Source organism: Heteronotia binoei, chromosome 6, assembly GCF_032191835.1.
Source record: "Heteronotia binoei isolate CCM8104 ecotype False Entrance Well chromosome 6, APGP_CSIRO_Hbin_v1, whole genome shotgun sequence".
In the NCBI taxonomy this organism is placed as follows: Eukaryota; Metazoa; Chordata; class Lepidosauria; order Squamata; family Gekkonidae; genus Heteronotia; species Heteronotia binoei.
In genome coordinates this window covers 135187641-135212534 of record NC_083228.1, presented here as the reverse complement: position 1 = coordinate 135212534, position 24894 = coordinate 135187641, and the positions used below count along the sequence as shown (strand labels likewise).

General features: G+C 51.1%; 1 protein-coding gene across 4 annotated transcripts in view; it reads left to right on the top strand.

Moving 5' to 3' along the window:
- FAM131A (family with sequence similarity 131 member A) overlaps positions 1-24894 on the top strand; it is a 125246-nt gene that overhangs the window by 19755 nt on the left and 80597 nt on the right. The gene's annotated exons all lie outside the window — the stretch shown is intronic.

The window sequence follows — 24894 nt, the reverse complement described above, 5'->3', positions numbered from 1 at the left end:
GTAGGGAGGATGAGCAGCAGCATAAACTTCAACAGGAGCCAGTTTTTACAAACTATAATTGGTGCTTCTTCAGCTTTTACAATTGGTTAATTTATCCCTGCCAGGCTCCGAGGAACATGCTGCGCAGGCACTGTCCACTTTCGTGTTTCCCGGGACTCTAAGAGACGCAAAACCGGCTGGGCAGCATCTGCACTCCATGGAGCCTGCTTTCCATTGGAGAAGGCAGGCTCCAAGGAGCACACATGCTGGATGTAGGGTGGCGCCCTAGGCGGCCACCTACTTGGCCTACTCGCATGCACTGGCCACGTGCTTATGGCCACCCTGTAAAGTAGGGGTCCCCAACCCCCGGGCCGTGAACCAGTCCCAGTCCATGGCCTGTTAGCAACCAGGCTGTGAGTTGTATAATTATTTCATTCTATATTACAATGTAATAACAACAACAACAATAATACATTGGATTTATATCCCGCCCTCCACTCCGAAGAGTCTCAGAGCGGCTCACAATCTCCTTTCCCTTCCTCCCCCACAACAGACACCCTGTGAGGTAGATGAAGATATTGGATTTATATCCCGCCCTCCACTGCAAAGAGTCTCAGAGCGGCTCACAATCTCCTTTCCCTTCCTCCCCTTGGTTAATTGGTTAATTTATCCCTGCCAGGCTCCGAGGAACATGCTGCGCAGGCACTGTCCACTTTCGTGTTTCCCGGGACTCTAAGAGACGCAAAACCGGCTGGGCAGCATCTGCACTCCATGGAGCCTGCTTTCCATTGGAGAAGGCAGGCTCCAAGGAGCACACATGCTGGATGTAGGGTGGCGCCCTAGGCGGCCACCTACTTGGCCTACTCGCATGCACTGGCCACGTGCTTATGGCCACCCTGTAAAGTAGGGGTCCCCAACCCCCGGGCCGTGAACCAGTCCCAGTCCATGGCCTGTTAGCAACCAGGCTGTGAGTTGTATAATTATTTCATTCTATATTACAATGTAATAACAACAACAACAATAATACATTGGATTTATATCCCGCCCTCCACTCCGAAGAGTCTCAGAGCGGCTCACAATCTCCTTTCCCTTCCTCCCCCACAACAGACACCCTGTGAGGTAGATGAAGATATTGGATTTATATCCCGCCCTCCACTGCAAAGAGTCTCAGAGCGGCTCACAATCTCCTTTCCCTTCCTCCCCCCCACAACAGACACCCTGTGAGGTGGATGAAGATATTGGATTTATATCCCGCCCTCCACTCTGAAGAGTCTCAGAGCAGCTCACAATCTCCTTTACCTTCCACCCCCACAACAGACACCCTGTGAGGTAGATGAAGATATTGGATTTATATCCCGCCCTCCACTCCGAAGAGTCTCAGAGCGCCTCACAATCTCCTTTACCTTCCTCCCCCACAACAGACACCCTGTGAGGTAGATGAAGATATTGGATTTATATCCCGCCCTCCACTCCGAAGAGTCTCAGAGCAGCTCACAATCTCCTTTACCTTCCTCCCCCACAACAGACACCCTGTGAGGTAGATGAAGATACTGGATTTATATCCCACCTTCCACTCCAAAGAGTCTCAGAGCGCCTCACAATCTCCTTTACCTTCCTCCCCCACAACAGACACCCTGTGAGGTAGATGAAGATATTGGATTTATATCCCACCCTCCACTCCGAAGAGTCTCAGAGTGGCTCACAATCTCTTTTACCTTCATCCCCCACAACAGACACCCTGCGAGGTGGGTGGGGCTGAGAGGGCTCTCCCAGCAGCTGCCCTTTCAAGGACAACCTCTGCCAGGGCTATGGCTGACCCAAGGCCATGCTAGCAGGTGCAAGTGGAGGAGTGAGAATCGAACCCGGTTCTCCCAGATAAGAGTCTGCACACTTAACCACTGCACCAAACTGGCTCTCAAGAAGACTACAGATTTATACCCTGCCCTTCTCTCTGAATCAAGAGACTGAGAGCGGCTTACAATCTTCTATATCTTCTCCGCGCCCCCCAAGAGACACCCTGTGAGGTGGGTGGGGCTGAGAGGGCTCTCACAGCAGCTGCCCTTTCAAGGACAACCTCTGCCAGAGCGATGGCTGACCCAAGGCCATTCCAGCAGGTGCAAGTGGAGGATTGGGGAATCGAACCTGGTTCTCCCAGATAAGAGTCTGCACACTTAACCACCACACCAAGATAAAGTGCACAATGGTATCATCCCAAAACAATCGCCCTGCCCCCCCTTGCCGCTCCGTGGACAAATTGTCTTCCACAAAACCAGTCCCAGGTGCCAAAAAGGTTGGGGACCACTGCTGTAAGGTTTTCAAAGCAAGGGATGTTCAGGTGGTTTTGCCATCCCCTGCCTCTGTGTAGCACCCCCTGGACTTCCTTGAGAGCCAGTTCGGTGTAGTCGTTAAGAGGGACGGGCTCTGACCTGGAGAACCGGGTTGGATTCCCTGCTCCCTCACACGCAGTCTGCTGGGTGACCTTGGGTCAGTCACAAGTTCTCGCAGAGCTGTTCTCTCGCAGAGCAGTTCTCTTGGCGTTCTCTCAGCCCTATCTACCTCGCAGGGTGTCTGTTGGGGGAGAGAAAGGAAAGGAAATTGGAAGCGGCTCTGAGATGCCAAGACTGGGGCGGAATGTAAATCCAACTCCTCCTCCGCTTCCTCCCATCCGAATTCTAACCAGGCCTGACAGGGGTGGCCAACGGTAGCTCTCCAGATGTTTTTTGCCTACAACTCCCAACATCCCATGGCCAATGGCCGGGGCTGATGGGAGTTGTAGGCAGAAAACATCTGGAGAGCTCCCCTTGGCCACTCCTGGCATATGAGGTTTCCAAGCCAGGGACTAACGGAGGCGGTTTGCCATTCCCAGACTTTTTTTTTGTAGCAGGAACTCCTTTGCCTATTGCATACCAAATCCGTTTCAAGGTCCTGGTATTAACCTTCAAAGCCCTATATGGCCTAGGGCCTACCTGTCTGCGGGACCGCCTTGCCCCACATGTTCCCCAGAGAGCGCTGCGATCAAGCTCTCCAAATCTTCTGGCTGTCCCTGGGCTAAAAGAGGCTAGGCTCAACTCCACCAGAGCAAGAGCCTTCTCGGTTGTGGCCCCAATACTTTGGAACACCCTCCCAGAAGCCATCAGGGCCCTGCGGGATTTATCGCAGTTCCACAGGGCCCGTGAGACTGAACTGTTTCGGATGGCATATAACATCTAATGGGAGAGGGCAGCCACCACATCTGGATCTATAGCGCTTTTATTACTAACTGCCCAGGATCTGTGTGCGTGAGAAAGAAAATATTACAGGATCTGCCTGAAGTAGCACCATTGCCATTTATCTGATTGTTTTATTGTTTTAATATTTTTTTTGTTTACTGTCCATTTTATGCTGTTGGCCGCCTTGAGTCTGTATGGGATGGGCGGGATATAAGTATAACATAAATAAATAAATAAATAAAAATTAGGCCATGAAGAAAGATTAAAACGCTTGGGGCTCTTTAGCTTGGAGAAGCGTCGACTGTGGGGTGTCATGATGGAGGTTTACAGGATTATGCCTGGGATGAAGAAGAAGAAATTGGATTTATATCCCGCCCTCCACTCCGAAGAGTCTCAGAGCGGCTCACAATCTCTTTTACCTTCCTCCCCCACGACAGACACCCTGTGAGGTGGGTGGTGCTGAGAGGGCTCTCACAGCAAGCTGCCCTTTCAAGGACAACCTCTGCCAGAGCTATGGCTGACCCAAGGCCATGCTAGCTGGTGCAAGTGGAGGAGTGGGGAATCAAACCTGGTTCTCCCAGATAAGAGTTCACACACTTAACCACTACACCAAACTGGCTCTCTCTCTGGGATGGAGAAAGTAGAGAAAGAAGGACTTTTCTCCCTTTCTCACAATATGAGAATTCGTGGGCATTCAATGAAATTGCTGAGCAGTCGGGTTAGAACGGATAAAAGGAAGTCCTTCTTCACCCAAAGGGTGATTAACATGTGGAATTCACTGCCACAGAGGTGGTGGCAGCTACAAGCATAGCCAGCTTCAAGAGAGGATTGGATCAACATATGGAGCAGAGGTCCATCAGTGGCTATTAGCCACAGTTTATTGTTGCAGCTGTCTGTATGAGGCAGTGATGCTCTGTATTCTTGGTGCTTGGGGGGTGGGGCAAAGCAGAAGGACTTCTAGCCCCACTTGTGAACCTCCTGATGGCACTTAGGTTTTTTTTTTTTTGCCACTGTGTGGCACAGAGTGTTGGACTGGATGGGCCATTGGCCTGATCCAACATGGCTTCTCTTATGTTCTTATTCCACACACCCCTGATGTTAGCCAATCATAGAATAGAATCATAGAATCATAAAGTTGGAAGGGCCCTCCAGGGCCATCTAGTCCAACCCCCTACACAATGCAGGAAACTCACAAACACCTCCCCCTAAATTCACAGGATCTTCATCGCTCTCAGATGGCCATCCAGCCTCTGTTGAAAAACTTCCAAGGAGGGAGAGCCCACCACCTCCCGAAGAGGAAGCCTGTTCCACTGAGGAAACGCTCTAACGGTCTGGAAGTTCTTCCTCACGTTGAGCCAGAAACTCTTTTGATTTCATTTCAACCCATTGGTTCTGGTCCTACCTTCCGGGGCCCTGCAAGAAGAGCCCTGCAAGCTCTTGGAGGATTGGCTACATCAGAGGGGTGTGGCCTGATATGAAAAGGAGTCCCTGCTGCAACAAAAAGCCTGGGGCGTTTGCCTGCTTCTGCATGACGTCCCTGGATTTCCTGGGTGGTCTCTCATTCCAGCACCGACCAAGGCTGTCCCCGCTTAGCTTCCCAGAGCGGGCGAGACTGGGCTAATATGGCTACTGGGAATTTAGGTTTAGGTTTTATTAAAAAGAGCCCCGTGGCGCAGAGTGGAAAAGCTGCAGTACTGCAGTCCTAAGCTCTGCTCACGACCTGAGTTCGATCCCGGCGGAAGCTGGGTTCAGGCAGCCGGCTCGAGGTTGACTCAGCCTTCCATCCTTGCGAGGTCGGTCAAATGAGTCCCCAGCTTGCTGGGGGGAAAGTATAGATGACTGGGGAGGGCAAGGGCAAACCACCCTGTAAAAAGTCTGCTGTGAAAACATTGTGAAAGCAACATCACCCCAGAGTCGGAAACTACCGGTGCTTGCACAGGGGGACTACCTTGACCTTTTACCTTTATTAAATTTATACCCCGCCCTCCCCGCCGAGGCAGGTTCAGGACGGCTTACAGCGATCATCATATTACAATCCATTAAATTCAAAACAGTTGGTGCTAGTAACATTCTGATGTTGTTCAGATCCGGCGGGGTCAGTATTCCTTGGATTCCTCCTGCTGTTACAATCTCAAAGTCAGCCGAAAGCAATCTGGAAGGGAATGGTCTTACAGGCCTTGCGGAACTGAGTGAGGTCCCGCAAGGCCCTAACCTCTTCCGGCGGCTGGTTCCACCAGTGGGGAGCCGCTACTGAGAAGGCGCGGTCCCTTGTAGCCGTCAATCTTGTCTCTCTCAGCCTGGGGATCACGAAAAGATGTTGAGTTCCAGATCTCAGTACCCTCTGGGGGACGTGTGGGGACAGAGCCTCCCTCCCCTCCCCCCATGTGGGAAGGGTTCATACGGCGGATCTTTCCAGATGCCATGAGGAATGGTAGAGGGCGGGGGGGGGGGGAGAGCGCTTTGTCATGGACTTCTCCCCTGTGGCTCAGGGCTTGCGATGTTACGTGTGACTCATCAGCCAGGCCCCCAGAGCATCTGTGTCCTGCCAGATCAGACCCACGGTCCATCTCATCCAGCGTGCTGCTTCGCAAAACGGCGGGGTTGCCAATTCCGGTCCGTCTCATCCAGCGTGCTGCTTTGCAAAACGGCAGGGTTGCCAATTCCGGGTGGGGAAATTCCTGGCAGTTCAGGGGCAGGGCTCGGGAAGGGATCCCTGTGGGCTCAGATGCCACGGAGCCCCTTCCCCAAAGGAGCAATCTTCTCCAGGGGAATCTTACGGGGTTGCCAACTCTGGGTTGGGAAATCCCTGGAGATTTGGAGGTGGTGTTTGAGGAGGGAGGGTTTGGGAGAAGGAAGGGACCTCCACCGTGCGTAATGCCGGAGAATCCACCCTCTGAAGCAGCCATTTTCTCCTGGGGAATTTCCCTCGGTCGTCTGAAGATCAGTTGTAATTCTGGAAGATCTCCAGGCCCTAATGTGGACCCCAGGGACTGAGAGTGTGGTGGTGTGGGCCACGAACACTGTCTTGAGCTACTTTCAGGAAGGTTGGGATGATGTGATAGGTCAGAGGTGGCCAAACTGCTGCTGGGCAGCCAGGTGTGGCTCTTTCACACATATTGTGTGGCTCTTGAAGCCCCCACTGCCCCGAAGGTTGGCTTGGAGAAGGCATTTGTCTCTTTTAATCACTTCTCCAAAGCAGCCAGCAGCTTGGAGAATGCATTTAAAGTTAAAGTTGCTTTCTTTCCACCTCTCCCTCCCCTCATCTTCCTTCCTTCCTTCCTTCCTTCCTTCCTTCCTTCCTTCCTTCCTTCCTTCCTTCCTTCCTGCTCTCAAATATCTGACATTCATACCTTGAGGCTCTCAAACATCTGACATTTATTCTGTGCCAGAGAGAGATGGGGGTAGAGTTTCCAGATCCAGGTTGGGGGACTCCTGGAGATTTGGGGATGGAGCCTGAGGAGGACAGGGACCCCAGACGGGTACAATGCCATAGAGCAGGGGTGGCCAACGGTAGCTCTCCAGATGTTTTTTGCCTACACCTCCCATCAGCCCCAGCCAGCATGGCCAATGGCTGGGGCTGAAGGGAGTTGTAGGCAGAAAAAAACATCTGGAGAACTACCGTTGGCCACCCCTGTTCTATGCGGCTCTCACGTTAAGCAAGTTTGGCCACCCCAGTGATAGGCAGAGAGATGGATGGGTCAGAGTAACCCTGTGGAAGAGCTTCTGCTTGACACCCAGAAGGTCATAGAATCATAGCGTTGGAAGGGACCCCCAAGGTCATCTAGTCCAATCCCAGGTTGAATCCCCAGCATCTCCAGTTTTAAAAAAAGTTCCAGGAAGCAGGTGATGGGAAAGACCTCAGCCTGAGGCCCTGGAGAGCCGTTGCCAGTTTGAGTAGACAAGGCAAGGCGAAGGTCTGATTCAGTATAAGGCAGCCTCATGTACAAAAGAGGTCTGGGAATATTAAAGTGCTCTTGAACTGAAACTGCTTTGCCCACTAATATGGCAAAAAGTGGTTAAGAGGAATCTCTCCTTCCCCAGGTCTTGCGTTTCGGGCAGCAAAAGGCCATGTTGGCACCCCTGCATTTGGCACAGGGGGCATTGCAGCGGAAGCTGGCACAGGCGACTGCCCCGCCTCCCCCTTGTTGGCTCACAAATCTGCCATGCCCCCTCCATCACGTCCCCATGACCTTTCCAAAGACAGGCCCCGAAGGTCATTGATGGCTGCTCTCTAGTGCTCCCCACCTCCCCATCCCGCTCCAGAGTGGTTTCTGGGGGAAGGAAAGGAAAGGTCCCCTGTGCGAGCACCAGTCGTTTCCGACTCCGGGGTGACGTTGCTTTCACAATGTTTTCATGGCAGACTTTTGACGGGGTGGTTTGCCATTGCCTTCCCCAGTCTTTTACACTTCCCCCCCAGCAAGCTGGGTACTCATTTTGCCGACCTCGAAAGGATGGAAGGCTGAGTCAACCTCAAGCCGGCTACCTGAAAACTCAGCTTCCAGCGGGGATCGAACTCAGGTCGTGAGCAGAGGGCTCCGACTGCAGTACTGCAGCTTTAACACTCTGCACCACGGGGCTCCTTAGGTTTCTGGACAACCTGTGTAAAACGTTGACTTTTTTAAAAAACCAAAAAAAAAAAATCAAGATGGGAGAAGTAAGATTGCAATAGAGCTGTGGAAGCCACAGGGGACGGAGACGGCGCTCAAGACAATTAATGGCTCCTCCGTTCGTTCAGAACACTGCGTCCCCTGCTTGGAAGAGAAGTTTCTGCTGCCGGATGCTGAAGCTTCTTGGAAGGAAATCCTGGCTCGATTTGCAGATCTTTCCTTCCCTCTGCTTTACTGACTCCCTACCAGCATAGGATCTGTAATGGCTTTCACAGAATCCTTGGACCAGAAAAAAAGGGAAACCATGCCCTCTGTTGTGGCTGCATATTCTTGTGTAGGCAGGCCTCAGATTCAGCAGGAGCTCTTTCACACAGAACCTTTCTGAGGGTTCCCCCCTCTTCCTCCCCACCAACCTTGTCCATTGAATAAGGGGTGCAGGTGCATAACGGGCAGCCAGCCAGCCTCCAGGAGCTTTGCCATGCCCCCAGCAGCCCTCATTCACCGCTGGAGAAGCCCGTGCCACCCTTTCTTCACTTCTGATGTGATTTTGCACAGCAGTTGGCTTGCTGGCCTTTTGACGGGGGGGGGGGCACTAAGGAGAGTCACAAGTGAGCGAGGCGTGCTTGGGCTGGCTGGATCTCTAGCCAGCCCAAGCAGGCCTCACTCGCCTGGGGCTCTCCTTTCTTGCATCAGGTTGCTTTTGGCTGGGGGTATGTGTGGCGTATGCTAATGTGTTACGCTAATGAGCTCCACCACCTATTTTTCTACAAAACAACCCCTGCGTGTAGGGATTTTGTAGCATTCGAGGTTGCTTTTGGCGGATGGCTTTTCTAACATGAAAGGCGTTGGAGCTCAGGTTGCCAATCTCCCAGTGGGACCTGGAGAACTCCAGGAATTACAACTGATCTCCAGGCTGCGGAGCTCAGCTCCCCTGGAGGAAATGGTTGCTGTGGAGGTTGACTTGAGGTTGACTTCAGAAATACTTGGAGATTCTTTGAGGGGTGGAGCCTGGGGAGGATGGGGAGGGGCCATGGCAGATTATAATGACATCAGCCAGTATCATAATGCCCCTGTATAAATCGATGGTATGGTCTCAATTGGAATACTGTGTACAATTCTGGGTCAATAGACCTCAAAAAGGATATTATAGCATTGGGAAAAGTGCAGAAAAGGGCAACTAGAATGATGAAAGCTTTGAACACTTTCCCTATGAAGAAAGGTTAAAACGCTTGGGCTCGTTAGCTTGGAGAAACATCAACTGTGGGGTGACATGAGAGAGGTTTACAAGATTAAGCCTGGGATGGAGAAAGTAGAGAAAGAAGGACTTTTCTCCCTTTCTCACATAGAAGAACTCGTGGGCATTCAATGAAATTGCTGAGCAGTCGGGTTAGAATGGATAAAAGGAAGTCCTTCTTCACCCAAAGGGTAATTAACATGTGGAATTCACTGCCACAGGAGGTGGTGGCAGCTACAAGCATAACCAGCTTCAAGAGGGAATTGGATAAAAATATGGAGCAGAGGTCCATCAGTGGCTATTAGCCACAGTGTGTGTGTGTGTGTATATATATATATGTGTGTGTGTACACACACACATATATTGACCACTGTGTGACACAAGTGTTGGACTGGATGGGCCATTGGCCTGATCCAACATGGCTTCTCTTATGTTCAGGGCTTTTTTTGTAGCAGGAACTCCTTTGCAAATTAGGTCACACTAGGCCTCATTTTGAGCAGGAGCTCACAGGAGCGGAGCTGCAGAACCTCTAAATTTTATTGTGCTCTTTCTTACTTACCACTCCCCCCCCCCCCCCCATACTCACTTCAGGGCTCATTGTTCAAACCCCGTGAGAATTTTGCAGAACTTTAAGATTAAGTGAAGAGCCCTCTGCTCAGGACCTGAGTTTGATCCCAGCGGAAGCTGGGTTCAGGTAGCCGTCTCGAGGTTGACTCAGCTTCCATCCTTCCCAGGTCGGTCAAATGGGGAAGTGTAGATGACTGGGGAAGCCAATGGCAAACCACCCCGTCAAAAGTCTGTCGTGAAAACGTTGTGAAAGCAACGTCACCCCAGAGTCGGAAACGACTGATGTTTGCACAGGGGATCTTTCCTTTAGAGAGCCCCATGGCACAGAGTGGTAAAGCTGCAGTTCTGCAGTCGGAGTCCTCTGCTCACGACCTAGTACGATTCCAGCGGGAGCTGGTCAGGTAGCCGGCTCCAGGTTGACTCAGCCTTCCATCCTTCCGAGGTCGGTAAAATGAGTCTCCAGCTTGCTGGGGGGAAAGTGTAGATGACTGGGGAAGGCAATGGCAAACCACCCTTAAAAGTCTGCAGTGAAAACATTGTGAAAGCAACGTCACCCCAGACTACCTTTACCTTTTTAAGATTTGACAAACTTTACCCCCAACAAAATGGGGAAATAACCAAAACATATCAAGCAGACAGGGTGGAAATCTTCATCACGCCCCTGTGGCCACGTAGGAGAAAGCAATTCAAAAAGGTATGATGGGTGTCAGGTTTTCTTAGGACAGTTATAATTTAAGTAGCATTTTAAGGTAGATGCTGAGCTGATATACTTTAGTCCACCTTCCGGTGATATCAGGGGTGGGTGGCGCATGCAAATGAGTCGTGCAAATGAGTTGTGCTAGTGAGCTCTGGCACCTCTTTTTCTACAAAATGACCCCTGGTCAACATGCCCAATCCTCCTGGAGCTTACAGGGCTCTTAATACAGAGCCTACTGGAGAGCCAGTTTGGTGTAGTGCTTTAGTGCATGGACTCTTATCTGGGAGAACCGGGTTTGATTCCCCACTCCTCCACTTGCAGTTGCTGGAATGGCCTTGGGTCAGCCATAGCTCTGGCAGAGCTGTTCTTGAAAGGGTAGCTTCAGTCAGAGCTCTCTCGGCCCCACCCACCTCACAGGGTTTGATTCCCCACTCCTCCACTTGCAGCTGCTGGAATGGCCTTGGGTCAGCCATCGCTCTGGCAGAGCTGTCCTTGAAAGGGTAGCTTCTGTCAGAGCTCTCTCAGCCCCACCCACCTCACAGGGTTTATTTCCCACTCCTCCACTGGCAGCTGCTGGAATGGCCTTGGGTCAGCCATAGCTCCAGCAGAGCTGTCCTTGAAAGGGTAGCTTCTGTCAGAGCTCTCTCAGCCCCACCCACCTCACAGGGTTTGATTCCCCACTCCTCCACTGGCAGCTGCTGGAATGGCCTTGGGTCATAGTTCTGGCAGAGGTTGTTCTTGAAAGGGCAGCTTCCGGGAGAGCCAGATAGTCGAGGGCCAGCCCTGGGTCTGTGAGTCTGTCTCCAGCAGCAGGGAAGAGCCAGAGCCCAGGACCACCTTAAAGATGAACTAAATCTGTGGCTGAGGAGGAGGTTTTCGAAAGTCACTGCTCCCTTCCACAGATTCATTCGGTATGAGGCAGCTTCTTGCGCCCATACCAGGGGTGGCCAAACTGCTTCTCAGGAGACACATGTGGCTCTTTCACATATCTTGTGTGGCTCTAGAAGCCCCCCCCCCCACCTGCATAGCCGGCTTGGAGAAGGCATCTCTCTCTTTAAATCAGTTCTCCAAGCCAAGCCAGCTGGCAGCTTGGAAAATGCATTTGAACATATGAAGCTGCCTTATACTGAATCAGACCCTCGCTCCATCAAAGTCAGTATTGTCTTCTCAGACTGGCAGCGGCTCTCCAGGGTCTCAAGCTGAGGTTTTTCACACCTATTTGCCTGGACCCTTTTTTGGAGATGCCAGGGATTGAACCTGGACCTTCTGCTTCCCAAGCAGATGCTCTACCACTGAGCCACCATCCCTCCCCTTTAAAGTTGTTTTCTTTCCACCTCTCCCCCCCATCTTCCTTCCTTCCTTCCTGTCTTGCAACTCTCAAACATCTGATATTTATTCTATGTGGCTCTTCTTCGGTTGTGAACTTAAGATTGTGATGACCTCAATGAACGCATGATTCTGGCCCTTCAATTGCCACCCAAATCACATGGAAACCTTTGTGTGTGTGTGTGTGCATAATGTGCCACTTTGATCCATGTTATTGACTGATTGATTCAATTTATAAACCGCCATCTGAATTTAACTGCAGCGTTTACAGTCTGGAAGGGAGCATTTTTTATTTTCCCTCTCTTTCTAGGCTGTGCATGCACAACAAGTAGTTATAAATGAGCTGGACTAGCGGCTGCCCCGTGTGCTCAATTTGTGGTAGGACTGTACCACTTCAAATTGTAGATGAGGTGTGCTTGTGTCAATCTCCCCCCCCAAAAAAAATGTTGTCTGATGTTATGAAAAAGTGCCTGCGCATTCAGAATATGAGAAGAAGACTACAGCTTTATACCCTGACCTTCTCTCTGAATCAGAGACTTAGAGCGGCTTACAACCTCCTGTATATTCTCCCCCCACAACAGACACCCTGTGAGGTGGGTGGGGCTGAGAGGGCGCTCACAGCAGCTGCCCTTTCAAGGACAACTCCTATGAAGCTATGGCTGACCCAAGGCCATTCCAGCAGGTGCAAGTGGAGGAGTGGGGAATCAAACCAGTTCTACCAGATAAGAGTCCGCACACTTAATCTCTATACCAAACTGGCTCTCACCACTCAACTGACTATGATTTAATCTACCCACTGTTGTCCCCCCCAAGCACCAAGACTACAGAGCATCCCTGCCCCAGACAGAGAGGTCTAACAATACGCTGTAGCTAATAGCCACTGATGGACCTCTGCTCCATATGCTTATCCATTCTCCTCTTGAGTTGGCTATGCCTGTAGCCGCCACCACCTCCTGTGGCAGTGAATTCCACATGTGAGTCACCCTTTGGTGAAGAAGAACTTCCTTTTATCCCTTCTAACCCGACTGCTCAGCAATTTCATTGTATGTCCATGAGTTCTCGTATTGTGAGAAAGGGAGGAAAGGACTTCTTTCTCTACCTTCTCTATCCCGTGCATAATCTTATAAAGCTCTCTCATGTCGCCCCTTTAGTTGACGTTTCTCCAAGCTAAAGAGCCCCAGCTTTTTAACCTTTCTTTACAAGGAAAGCGTTCTTCACAAGGGAACGGATCTCTGTAGCCGGGAGACCCCCAGCTTCCCCCTTGGAGGCTGGTGGCAACCTCAGCTTGCAGCCAGGTGTTGCACTCAGGTTTGCAGCCACAGTGACTCTAACAGGCGGGAAAGCAGCGCAGCAGTTATTGTTATTAGTGGCGGAGCAAGGAGCCCAGCAGCAGCTACGGGCCCATTTATCTTACAGAACGTTTTGGAGCAGTGGCGTCGCAGTGGATGCTGACCGCTGCAGAATTCTGTCTCGTCCAGGAGCTGGAATGCCGCTCTAAGCGGGTGCACCAAAACCGGCATACTGCAGTATGCTGCTCCTTTTTGCTAGTTGCGCAGTCGAGCCCTCCCAGCCGCAGGGGTCGCCTGCCCCGCACCACAACCCCTGGGGGAAGCCTGTGCCCTTTCTCTTGGACACCCTCCCCCCATCCTAAAAGCATGTGACTGCATGGTGCCCGTGATGCTAAGAGATTTGGACACACACAGGGCTTTTTCTGTATAGCAGGAACTCCTTTTCATATTAGGCCACACACCCCTGAAAATAGAGGGAGGAGTTACGGAGAGGTGGAAAGAAAGCAATTTTAACTTAAAAGGCATTCTCCAAGCTGCCCACTTGCTTGGCTTGGAGAAGTGATTTAAGAGAGAAATGCCTTCTCAAGCCGGGTGATGGTGTGGTGGGGGCTTTGAGAGCCACACAAGATGTGCGAATGAGCCACATGAGGCTCCTGAGACGTAGTTTGGCCACCCCTGATCTAGGTCAGTATTGTCCATTCAGACTGGCAGTAACTCTCCAGGGTATTCTTTCACATCATCTACTACCTGGTCCTTTCTGTTAGAGGTCCTACGGATTGAACTCGGGACCTTCTGTGGGCCAAGCAGAGGTTCTACCACTGAGCCATAACCTCTCCCAAATTAATAAAACTCCTGTTGAATGAATGAAGCTGCCTTACACCGAATGAGACTCTTGATCCATCAAGGTCAGTACTGTCTCATCAGACTGATCGCAGCTCTCCAGGGTCTCAGACTGAGGTCTTTCCCATCACCTCCTGCCTGGTCCTGTGAACTAGGGATGCCGGAGATTGAACCTGGACCTTCTGTGTGCCAAGCAGATGCTCTACCACTAAGCTACAGCCCCACTTCAGGCTCTCCAGGGTCTCAGGCTGAGGTCTTTCCCATCACCTCCTCCCCGGCCTTTGAACTAGGGATGCTGGAGATTGAACCTGAGCCCTTCTGTGTGCCAAGCAGACGCTCTACCACTAAGCTACAGCCCCGCTTCATGGCTCTCCAGGGTCTCAAGCTGAGGTCTTTCCCATCACCTCCTGCCTGGCCTTTTTAACTGGAGATGCTGGGGATTGAATCTGGGACCTTCTGCTTTCAAGGCAGATGCTCTACCACTGAGCTACAGCCCCTCATTTGATTTTTCCCTCTTTCTCTCCCCCTCTAGCTCGCTTCCTCTGCCACATCTTCCCAAACCCTTACGAACACTTAATAGATTATGCAAAACATCCATATGAGCCCCTCCCCCCTTCTGCCTTCAGCAAAGGCTGAGGAGCAGAGCATGAAAATTATGGTTGGTCTCCCTTGGTTCTCCAGCAGCCCCTCTTTGAAAGTGTTCTTCTCTCTTCTTCTGTGCATGGAGCAGGGCTCTTTTTTTGTCGCAGGAACTCCTTTGCATATTAGGCTACACCCCCCTGATGTAGCCAGTCCTAAAAGAGCTTACAAACAGGGGTGTCAAACTCATTTGTTATGCAGGCAGAATCTGACATAAATGAGACCTTGCTGGGAAGGAACTCCTTTGCATATTAGGTCACATATCCTTGATGTAGCCAATTCTAAAATAGCTTGCAAGAAGGGGTGTCAAACTCATGGGCGCCAAATCTAACATAAATGAGACCTTGTTGGGCTGGGCCATATTGGGCCGGGCTGGGCCATGTATGGAGCTATTAGCATCAACTTTATAAGAAGATGAAGATGAAGATATTGGATTTATATCCCGCCCTCCACTCCGAAGAGTCTCAGAGCGTCTCACAATCTCCTTTACCTTCCTCCCCCACAACAGACACCCTGTGAGGTGCGTGGGGCTGGAGAGGGCTCTCACAGCAGCTGCCCTTTCAAGGACAACCTCTGCCAGAGCTATGGCTGACCCAAGGCCATTCCAGCAGCTGCAAGTGGAGGAGTGGGGAATCAAACCCGGTTCTCCCAGATAAGAGTCCGCACACTTAACCACTACACCAAACTGGTGGACACAGACAAACATAATTAAAGGGGGGGTTGTTTGTTTTTTTAAACTTAAAACATGCTTACAATATTAGCATTTGTTGGTCTTAAAGGTGCTTTCTTTGTATTTCTCCCATGGGATCCAGGGAACTGGGCAAAGGAAGCGCTGGCTCTTTCCTTCCTTCCCCAGGGGTCCAGGAGGGGGAGGAGCCTCAGCCAATAGAAGGAAGAGAGGCTTGGCTCAGTAGCTCTGTTGTGAGATTGAGAGAGCCTGGCAAAGCAAGCTCTTCCTCCTCCCCTTCCTCCCCAAGGGAGGAGCCTCAGCCAATGGAGAAAATAGAGACTTGGCTCTGCAGCTCTTGCGCAATTGAGCAAGCCTTGCAAAGCAAGCTGTGATGCAGAAGGAACCAAGAGAGAGGGAGAAGGAAGCAGATGACAGCCAGTTGCTTGGAAGCCCGACAGGAGCCCTCCGGGGGCCTGATTCGGCCCCCGGTCTGCATTTTTGACACCCCTGGCTTACAGGACTCTTCTTACAGGGCCTACTGTAAGCTTCAAGAGGACTGGCTACATCAGGGCTGTGTGGCCTAATATGCAAAGGAGTTCCTGCAGTAAAAAAAAGCCCTGCCACTGAGGCTTCTCCATTCCCATAATCCCACGAAGGGAAGCTGGCTGCCGTTGGCAAAGAGACCTCTGGAGCGGGCAGCCTTTTTGATCTGATGCAACGGGGCAGCTTTCATGTTCTTAAACCAGAGCTTATGAATCATGCTGCAGGGTCCAGTAGATGGGCACCCCGCCTGGTGCTAGTGGCCAAACCGGATGTCTCGCAGCCGTTTCCAGAAGCAGGGGACGATCGCGGCGTGTCCCTCCTGTTGAGTCTCTGTTTTTTTCTGCAAACGGAGGGATATAATTAGGGCCACCGGCACGGAGTGTCCAGTGACATCTTTCTCTTCCGCTGGGTTGGATGAACATTTCTTTAAAAGCCCATGTTGGGTAAGCAGGGATGCCAACCTCCAGGTGGAAGAGGATGCAAAAGAAAGAAGCCGCGCGAAGGAACGAGGAAGAAAAGCAAAAAAGCTCATGGCCAAAATGACTAAGAAAGGAGACGCCGGCTTCATTATGACTTGATGTGTATGAGAGTATGGATGAATGAGAAACATCATTCTTAGTCATTTTGGCCGTGAGCTTTTTGCTTTTTCCCCCAAACCTCCAGGTGGAGCCTGAAGATATCCCAGGATTGCAACCGATTTCTAGGGGACAGAGAGCAATTGCCCTGGAGAAAATAGTTTCAGAGGGTCTCTGTGTTGGTCCTCAGTGGAACTGCTGCATTTGAGTTCAATAGCGCTGTGTGTGTGTGATAAGTGCCGTCAAGCCGCTTCCAGCTTGTGGTGACCCTATGAATTAACATTCTCCCCAAAGCCTTGTTTTTAAGAGCTTTGTGCAAGTCTTGCAATCTGATGGCCGCGGCTTTCCAGATGGAGCCCATTCATCTCGTTGGAGAGCCAGTTTGGTATAGTGGTTAAGAGCAGTGGACTGTAATCTGGAGAACTGGGTTTGATTTCCCCCACTCCTCCATCTTGGGTCAGCCCCAGCTCTCTCAGAGCTGTTCTCTCAAGAGCAGTTTCTGTCAGAGCTCTCTCCTCCCCACCTACCCACAGGGTTTCTGTTGCAGGAGGCGAAGGGAAGGAGACTATAAGCCACTCTGAGTCTCCAAGTGAAGGCCAGGGTATAAATCCAATCTCCTCTTCTTCCTCCTCTTCTTCTTCCACTTCCTCCTCCTCCTTTCTTCCTCCTCCTCTTCTTCTTTTTCTTCCTCCTCCTCTTCTTCCTCTTCTTTTCTTCCTCTTCCTCCTCCTCTTCTTCTTCCACTTCTTCTTTTTCTTCCTCCTCCTCTTCCTCTTCTTCCACTTCCTCCTCCTCCTTTCTTCCTCCTCTTCTTCTTTTTCTTCCTCTTCCTCCTCCTCTTTTTCCTCTTCTTTTCTTCCTCCTCTTTTTTCTTCCTCTTCTTCTTCCTCCTCTTCCTCTTCTTTTTCTTCCTCTTCCTCCTCCTCTTCTTTCACTTCCTCCTCCTTTCTTCCTCCTCCTTTTTCTTTTTCCTCCTCTTCTTCCTCTTCTTTTCTTCCTCTTCCTCCTCCTCTTCTTCTTCCACCTCCTCTTCTTTCTCTTCCTCCTCTTCTTCCTCCTCCTCCTCCCTTCCATTTTTTCTTGCCTGATTGCCTTTCCCAGTGACTCTCATCTTCTTGTCATGTGCCCAAAGTACAATAGCCTCAGTTCAGGGATTTTAGCATCCAGGGAGAATTCAGGCAAAGATTTCTGGGGCTTTCGGGAGTCGCATCCAACCAAGGGAGCTTTGACTCTCAGAAGCTCATAGCACTCCCCAAATCTAATATTTGAAGAAGTGAGCAGAGACTCACACAAGCTCCACTCCAGCCACACATTTTGCTAGTCTTTAAGTTGCTGCCGGACTCTTACTGTTTTCTAGTGCTCCAGGCAGACACAGCAACCCATCTTGATCTACCCAGGGGTCGCTTTGGCAAAAAATAGGCGGTGGAGCTCCTTAGCATATGCCACACCGCCCCCAGCCAAAAACAACCTGATGCAAGAAAGAAGAACCCCTGGTGAGTGAAGCCTGCTTGGGCAGGCTAGAGATCCAGCCAGTCCAAGCAGGCCTCGCTCACCTGGGGCTCTTCCCCCACAGTCAAAAGGCCAGCAAGCCAGCCGCCACCCAAAATCACACAAGAAGGAGAAAGAAGATATTGGATTTGTATCCCGCCCTCCACTCCGAAGAGTCTCAGAGCGGCTCACAATCTCCTTTACCCCCCTCCCCCACAACAGACACCCTGTAAGGTGGGTGGGGCTGAGGGAGCTCTCACAGCAGCTGCCCTTTCAAGGACAACCTCTGCCAGAGCTACGGCTGACCCAAGGCCATGCTAGCAGGTGCAAGTGGAGGAGTGGGGAAACAAACCCGGTTCTCCCAGATAAGAGCCCGCATGCTTAACCACTACACCAAACTGGCTCTCCAAAGGGTGGCATGGGCTTCTCCAGGGGTGAATGAGGGCTGCTGGAGGTGTGGCAAAGCCCCTGGTGTCTGGCTGGCTGCCCGCTCTCCTAATCCAGGGATTGTTATGCAGCTGCACCTACTACTCAATGGACAAGGTAGGTGGGGAGGAGGAGGGGGGACCCTCAGAAAGGTTCTGTGGGATAGAGCTCCTGCTGAATCTGAGGCCTGGATCTACCCCCCTCCCCCTAGTCTTGTTGGCACCACTGAACTCAAATCTACTTGGAAAAAATGGCTGCTTTGAAGGGTGAACCCTGGGATGGGATCACCCCGCCCCAGTCTCCAACCCCAAATATCCAGGAATTTCCCAACCCGGAGTTGGCAAGCCAAACAGAGCGACTCTCTCAACGCCCTCCGGCCATGAATTCTGTCGGCACGCTGCAATCCGTGTGGCGAAGTTCTTCTCTTTGTTTCAAACCTCCAGCTTAGGGAGGATTTGATTCTTTTATCTTAAGAGGAAGCAGATCAGTACGACCGATAAAAATCCCCAACGCTTATTCATTCGGAGTAGCGAAGCGGCCTTGGACTTGTAGACGCTCGAGCCTCAGGACTGACAGTAAATGGTGAGTGATGGACAGGAGGTCGCTATGTGCTGGAAGATAAGAAGAGCTATTAATGCACCAGGGGAAAGGGCAGGGGGGATCCAGGGCTGGCACTAGACTGTCTGGCACCCTAGGCAAGGCACCCCTCTCTGCACTTCTGGGTTTGTTTGTTGCTATCTTCTTGGTGTGGTCACTGGGTGTGGCTGGGCGGGGAGGTATTGGTGAATTTCCTGCATTGTGCAGGGGGTTGGACAGGGCTGGATTAACAATTAGGCCAAGTAGGCACTGGCCTAAGGGCCCCCACGCCTTTAGGGGCTCTGGGCCAGCTTTCCGCCCATTTCTCCCCCCTGCTTGCAGCCCTCCCAGCCTGCACGCCCAGCCAGCAACTGAGCCGCAATTTGCCGGACTTGCCTGGTGCGGCTGCTGCTGGCGTCGTCGCCAAGTTTGCCTCTCTCTGCCGCTCCCTGCAGCTTTGTCCAAGGGGCTTTTGAGAAGGGGCCTGCAGGCTGCAGTGGGGGAGAGAGAGCCAGTTTGGTGTAGTGGTTAAGTGCGCGGACTCTTATCGGGGAGAACCGGGTTTGATTCCCCGCTCCTCCCCTTGCACCTGCTGGAGTGGCCTTGGGTTAGCCATAGCTATCGTGGGAGTTGTCCTTGAAAGGGCAGCTACTGTGAGAGCCCTCTCAGCTCCACCTACCTCACAGGGGGAGAAGATATAGGAGATGGTAAGCCGCTCTGAGTCTCTGATTCAGAGAAAAGGGCGGGGTATAAATCTGCAGTCTTCTCCTCCTCTGAGATAATTTGCAAGCCCCCCGCCCAAGATTTTGACTGCCTAGGGGCCTCGACAGGGTTTAATCTGACACTGGGGTTGGACTAGATGACCCTGGAGGTCCCTTCCAACTCTATGATTCTACTAACCAGAACCGACCCTGCTGAGTTCCTGAGATGCGACGAGTTCAGGCTAGCCTTCTTTAGCCCTCTTTTAAAAGATTATTCTTCCACCCTTCTTTTGTTATAGCTGCTTTAAGCTGCTTTTAGTTTCAGTATGAGTAGGTTTATTTGATTTCTTGAAAGCTTCTTTCCACATCCAGCTGTTCGGCAGGCTTTTTAAGTTCTACGCTGCTGGGAGGACATTTGCTAGGGGCAGGGACACCAGAAGAGACAGCGAAGGGGTTAGGGTTGCCAAGTCCAACTCAAGAAACATCTGGGGACATTGGGGGTGGAGCCAGGAGACCTTGGGGGTGGAGCTAGGAGACTTTGAGGGTGTGTGACAAGCATGATTGAACCCCAAACAGAACTCTGGCCATCACATTTAAAGGGCCTGTGCTCCTTTGAAATGCCTTCCTTCCCCAGGGAATAATGGAGGATAGGGGCACCTTCTTTGGGGGCCCATAGAATTGGACCCCCTGGTCTAATCTTTTTTGAAACATGGGGAGTGTTCTGAGGAAAGACACTGAATCCTATTCTGAAATTTTGGTGCCTCAACCTCAAAAAACAGCCCTCCCAGAGTTCCTGATACCCCCGGATCAATCTCCATAGGGTATAATGGAGTGCCCAGCGGACAGTTTCAGACAGCAGGCATTTTGGCCTGCAGTCTAGGGTTGTCAGTCTCTAGGGGATCACCTGGTTTGGAGGCCCTCCTCCTGCTTCAGGGTTATCAGGAAAGGGGGGGGGGGAGAATGTCTGCTGGGAACGCCATTATTTCCTACTGTAAGCTCTTGGAGGATTGGCTACATCAGGGGTGTGTGGCCTAATATGCAAAGGAGTTCCTGCTACATAAAAAGCTCTGCCTGTGAGGGCATTAAAGACCGTCTCCTTCCATCAAAGGCAACTGGTTGGTCATGAAAGGTCTTCTCCTTGCAGATCCCCTGATAATTTCCCTGGGGTTTTGCAGAGTACTGCTGTCAGTCGGGCAAGCTTCCCGATGCAGCTTGGCATTCAGATGAATCGCAGGGAGGGTAAAGAGCAGCAAAGAGAACTAAGCAGTGTCTCCTGGGCGTCGTTCTTCTTCTTCTTCTTTTTTTAAAGCTCAGCCTGTTATGATGCAGCAAGCGATGCAAATGCAGTTGGATAAACGTAGATCACAGGGCAGCCTTTATCCTTTGCATTCTGGGTGCAGTCGCTGGATTCCTGGAATCTCAGAAGCTGAGGGGCAGAGTCTAGGGACTTTAGAATCATGCCAGTTGGAGAAAAAAGGTGGAGTCTTGTGGGCACTTCAGAGATCTACATCTCAGGCTCTGCTAACTCTTCAATACCCCAGAGCAGGAATTTTGAGCTCTCTCCTAGATGTTTCCTTCTGTACAGAGGTGGAATTCTTGCAGTAGTTCATTTGCATATTAGGCCACACACTCCGGATGTAGCCAATCCTCCAAGACCTTACAAGGCTCTTTTTTGTAAGCTCTTGGAGGACTGGCTACATCAGGGGGTGCATGGCCTAATATGCAAAGGAGCTCCTGCTAGAATTCCACCCCTGCTTCTGTAAATGTTCATTGCAACCTGTGAAGAACTATGGGGAGGGGGATACTTTGGAAATTTCCCCCTCTGGGATTCTCTAAAGTCGCAGGGTTATGAACAGATAGATTTCTCCTTCCCCTCCTCCTTTTTCCTCTCACAGACTCTTAGTGGCTATCCATACTCTGTCTCTTCTGGAGAATTTTTAAGTCCAGATTTAGGGCTTATTGGGGGTTTTTTTTGGCTAATTTACAAACTCATAAGAACACAAGAAGAGCCCTGTTGGATCAGACCAGTTGTCCATCTAGTCCAGCATCCTGTCTCACACAGTGGCCAACCAGTTCCTCTGGAGAGCCAACAACAGGGCAGAGAGGCTGAGGCCTTCATAAGAACATCAGGAGAGCTCTGCGGAATCAGACCAGTGGTCCATCCAGTCCAGCATCCTGTTTCACACAGTGGCCAATCAGTTCCTCTGGAAGGCCAACAATGGGGCAGAAAGGCTGAGACCTTCATAAGGACATAAGAAGAACCCTGCTAGATCAGACCAATGGTCCATCTAGCACAGGAGCTCAGGTGAGCCCTAATGTACTTGAGAGCCAGTTTAGTGTAGTGGTTAAGTGTGTGGACTCTTATCTTGGAGAACCAGGTTTGATTTCCCACTTCTCCACTTGCAGCTGATGGAATGGCTTTGGGTCAGCCATAGCTCTGGCAGAGGTTGTCCTTAAAAGGGCTGCTGCCGTGAGAGCCCTCTCAGACCCACTCACCTCACAGGGTGTCTGTTGTGGGGGAGGAAGGTAAAGGAGATTGGAAGCTGCTCTGAGTCTCTGAGATTCGGAGTGGAGGGCGGGATATAAAATCCAATATCATCACCATCGTCTTCTTCTTCTTGGAGGCTTCTGGTGTACCTCAGTGTTGAGTCACTGCTCTGGACAGAACTCTTTAAGAGAGCCAGTTTGGTGCAGTGGTTAAGTGTGCAGACTCTTATCTGGGAGAACCAGGTTTGATTCCCCACTCCTCCACTTGCACCTGCTAGCATGGCCTTGGGTCAGCCACAGCTCTGGCAGAGGTTGTCCTTGAAAGGGCAGCTGCTGTGAGAGCCCTCTCAGCCCCACCCACCTCACAGGGTGTCTGTTGTGGGGGAGGAAGGTAATGGAGATTGTGAGCCGCTCTGAGACTCTTCGGAGTGGAGGGCGGGATATAAATCCAATATCTTCATCTACCTCACAGGGTGTCTGTCGTGGGGGAGGAAGGGAAAGGAGATTGTGAGCCACTCTGAGACTCTTCGGAGTGGAGGGCGGGATATAAATCCAATATCTTCATCTACCTCACAGGGTGTCTGTTGTGGGGGAGGAAGGGAAAGGAGATTGTGAGCCGCTCTGAGACTCTTCGGAGTGGAGGGCAGGATATAAATCCAATATCTTCATCTACCTCACAGGGTGTCTGTTGTGGGGGAGGAAGGAAAAGGCGATTGTGAGCCGCTCTGAGACTCTTCGGAGTGGAGGGCGGGATATAAATCCAATATCTTCTTCTTCATCTTCTTCTTTAGTCATATTCTGGGCAGGGATAATTTCCCTTTGTCTTTGCACTGGGAGTCGTCACGGGAGCTAAACTCAACCAATGAAAGGTGTAAATGAATTCCTAGTCTGCAGAGGTGTCCTGCGATTTCTCTGCATGAGTCTCTGTTCTGGCCAGACTTCACTCAGTCGTCCTTTGATGTGGGGAGGGGGAATTCTGCTGTGCTTTTGCACTGGGAATTGTCGAGTGACCGAACACAACCAACGAAGAAAGGCAGCAGGCTTGCCAACCCTCTGAGGTTTTCCGTTGGGCCTCTGCCCAAGTCATAAGTCAATATAAAAAACGGGTAGAGTTCACCTTCTGTCACTTTTTAGAATGAAAACAGATTCAGGTGGGCGGCCATGTTGGACCGAAGCAACAAGACAAACTTTGACTCTGGGGGCACCTTGAAGACCAACGAAGCTTAATTCTTGGCAGGCCTTGAATTCAGCAGAAGCTCACAGGAGCACAGCTCCTGAACCTTTCTGAGGGTTCCCCCTCTTCCTCCCCACCTACCTTGTCCATTGAATGGTAGGTGCAGCTGCATAACAATCCCTGGATTAGGAGAGCGGGCAGCCAGCCAGCCACCAGGGGCTTTGCCATGCCCCCAACAGCCCTCATTAACCCCTGGAGAAGACCACGCCACCCTTTCTCCACTTCTTGTGTGATTTTGGGTGGTAGGTGCCTTGCTGGCCTTTTGACTGTGGGGGGTGGTGGAAGCAAGGAGGGCCCCAGGTGAGCGAGGCCTGCTTGGGCTGGCTGGATCTCTAGCCAGCCCAAGCAGGCCTCACTTGTCCGGGGCTCTCTTTTCTTGAGTCGGGTTGCTTTTGGCTGGTGAGGGGGGCAGCATATGCTAATAAGTTACGCTAATGAGCTCCACCACCTATTTTGCTACAAAACGACACCTGATTCTGGGTATAAGCTTTCGTGTGCATGGGCAGATACACTGAAATACAGATCTATTCAGTGTATCTTAAAAAATGCACACGCACATGAAAAGCTTTTAACCAGAATTAAACTTTGATGGCCTTAAAGCGGCCAATGGACTCAATCTTTTTTTGTATAGAGTGAAAGGTACCTACGGTTTTAATTCACTTTTAAAAATGCCTTGCTATTAGAAATTTTGGTTGACACTTAAGAGTTGCCAACTTCCAATTGGGGGCAGGGGTTCCCCTGGCTTGGAGGCCCCCCACTTTAGGGCCATCAGAAAGCGACGGAGGGGGGAGGAAAATTGCTGCTGGGCACTCTGTTATACCCTATGGGGATCGATTCCCATAGGGTATAATGGAGAATTGATCTGTGAGTATCTGGGGCTCCAGAGGGGTTGTTTTTTGAAGGCCCCAAAATTTCAGCATAGCTTCCGGTTCCTCTCCTCAAAACAACCCCCCAAGTTACAAAAAGGTTGGACCAGGGGGTCCAATTCTATGAGCCCCATAAGAAGGTGTCTTTATCCATAAGAACATAAGAGAAGCCATGTCGGATCAGGCCAATGGCCCATCCAGTCCAACACTCTGTGTCACACAGTGGCCCAAAAAATTATACACACACACACACCCACACAGAGTAGCTAATAGCCACTGATGGACCTCTGCTTCATATTTTTATCTAACCCCCTCTTGAAGCCGTCTATGCTTGTAGCTGCCACCACCTTCTGTGGCAGTGAATTCCACACGTTAATCACCCTTTGGGTGAAGGACTTCCTTTTATCCGTTTTAACCCGACTGCTCAGCAATTTCATCGAATGCCCACGAGTTCTTGTATTGTGACAAAAGGGAGAAAAGGACTTCTTTCCCTACTTTCATCCATATCTCCAAACGGAGGGAAGGCATTCAGAAAGTGTGCAGTCCCTTTAAATGTGGTTGCCAGAACTCCTTTTGGAGTTGTCACACCCCTTCTCCTGCCTCCACCAAGTCTCCTGGCTCCACCCCCAAAGTGCCCAGATATGTCTTGAGTTGGCCTCGGCAACCCTATTGACATTCCCCCGCCTTTTCTTTCATGCCTCTCTTTTTCTCCCTCCTCCAAAAGTATCTGTTTCTGGGAAGGGTGGTGGAGTAGCTCTCGTGCCAAGTTTCCTCATAGCCGGCTCCCTTCACCTGCTTGAAGAGGGAGCGATGGAGTTTCTTTTGTTGCTGCAGATGCTCGTATTTCCCGGGGCTTTCCAGGGCGGCCCAGACTGACTGCGTGGGGCTCCGTGCCAGAAAGGCTTTCAGGCCTGAGATGCGGCCCAGGAGAGCAGAGGAGA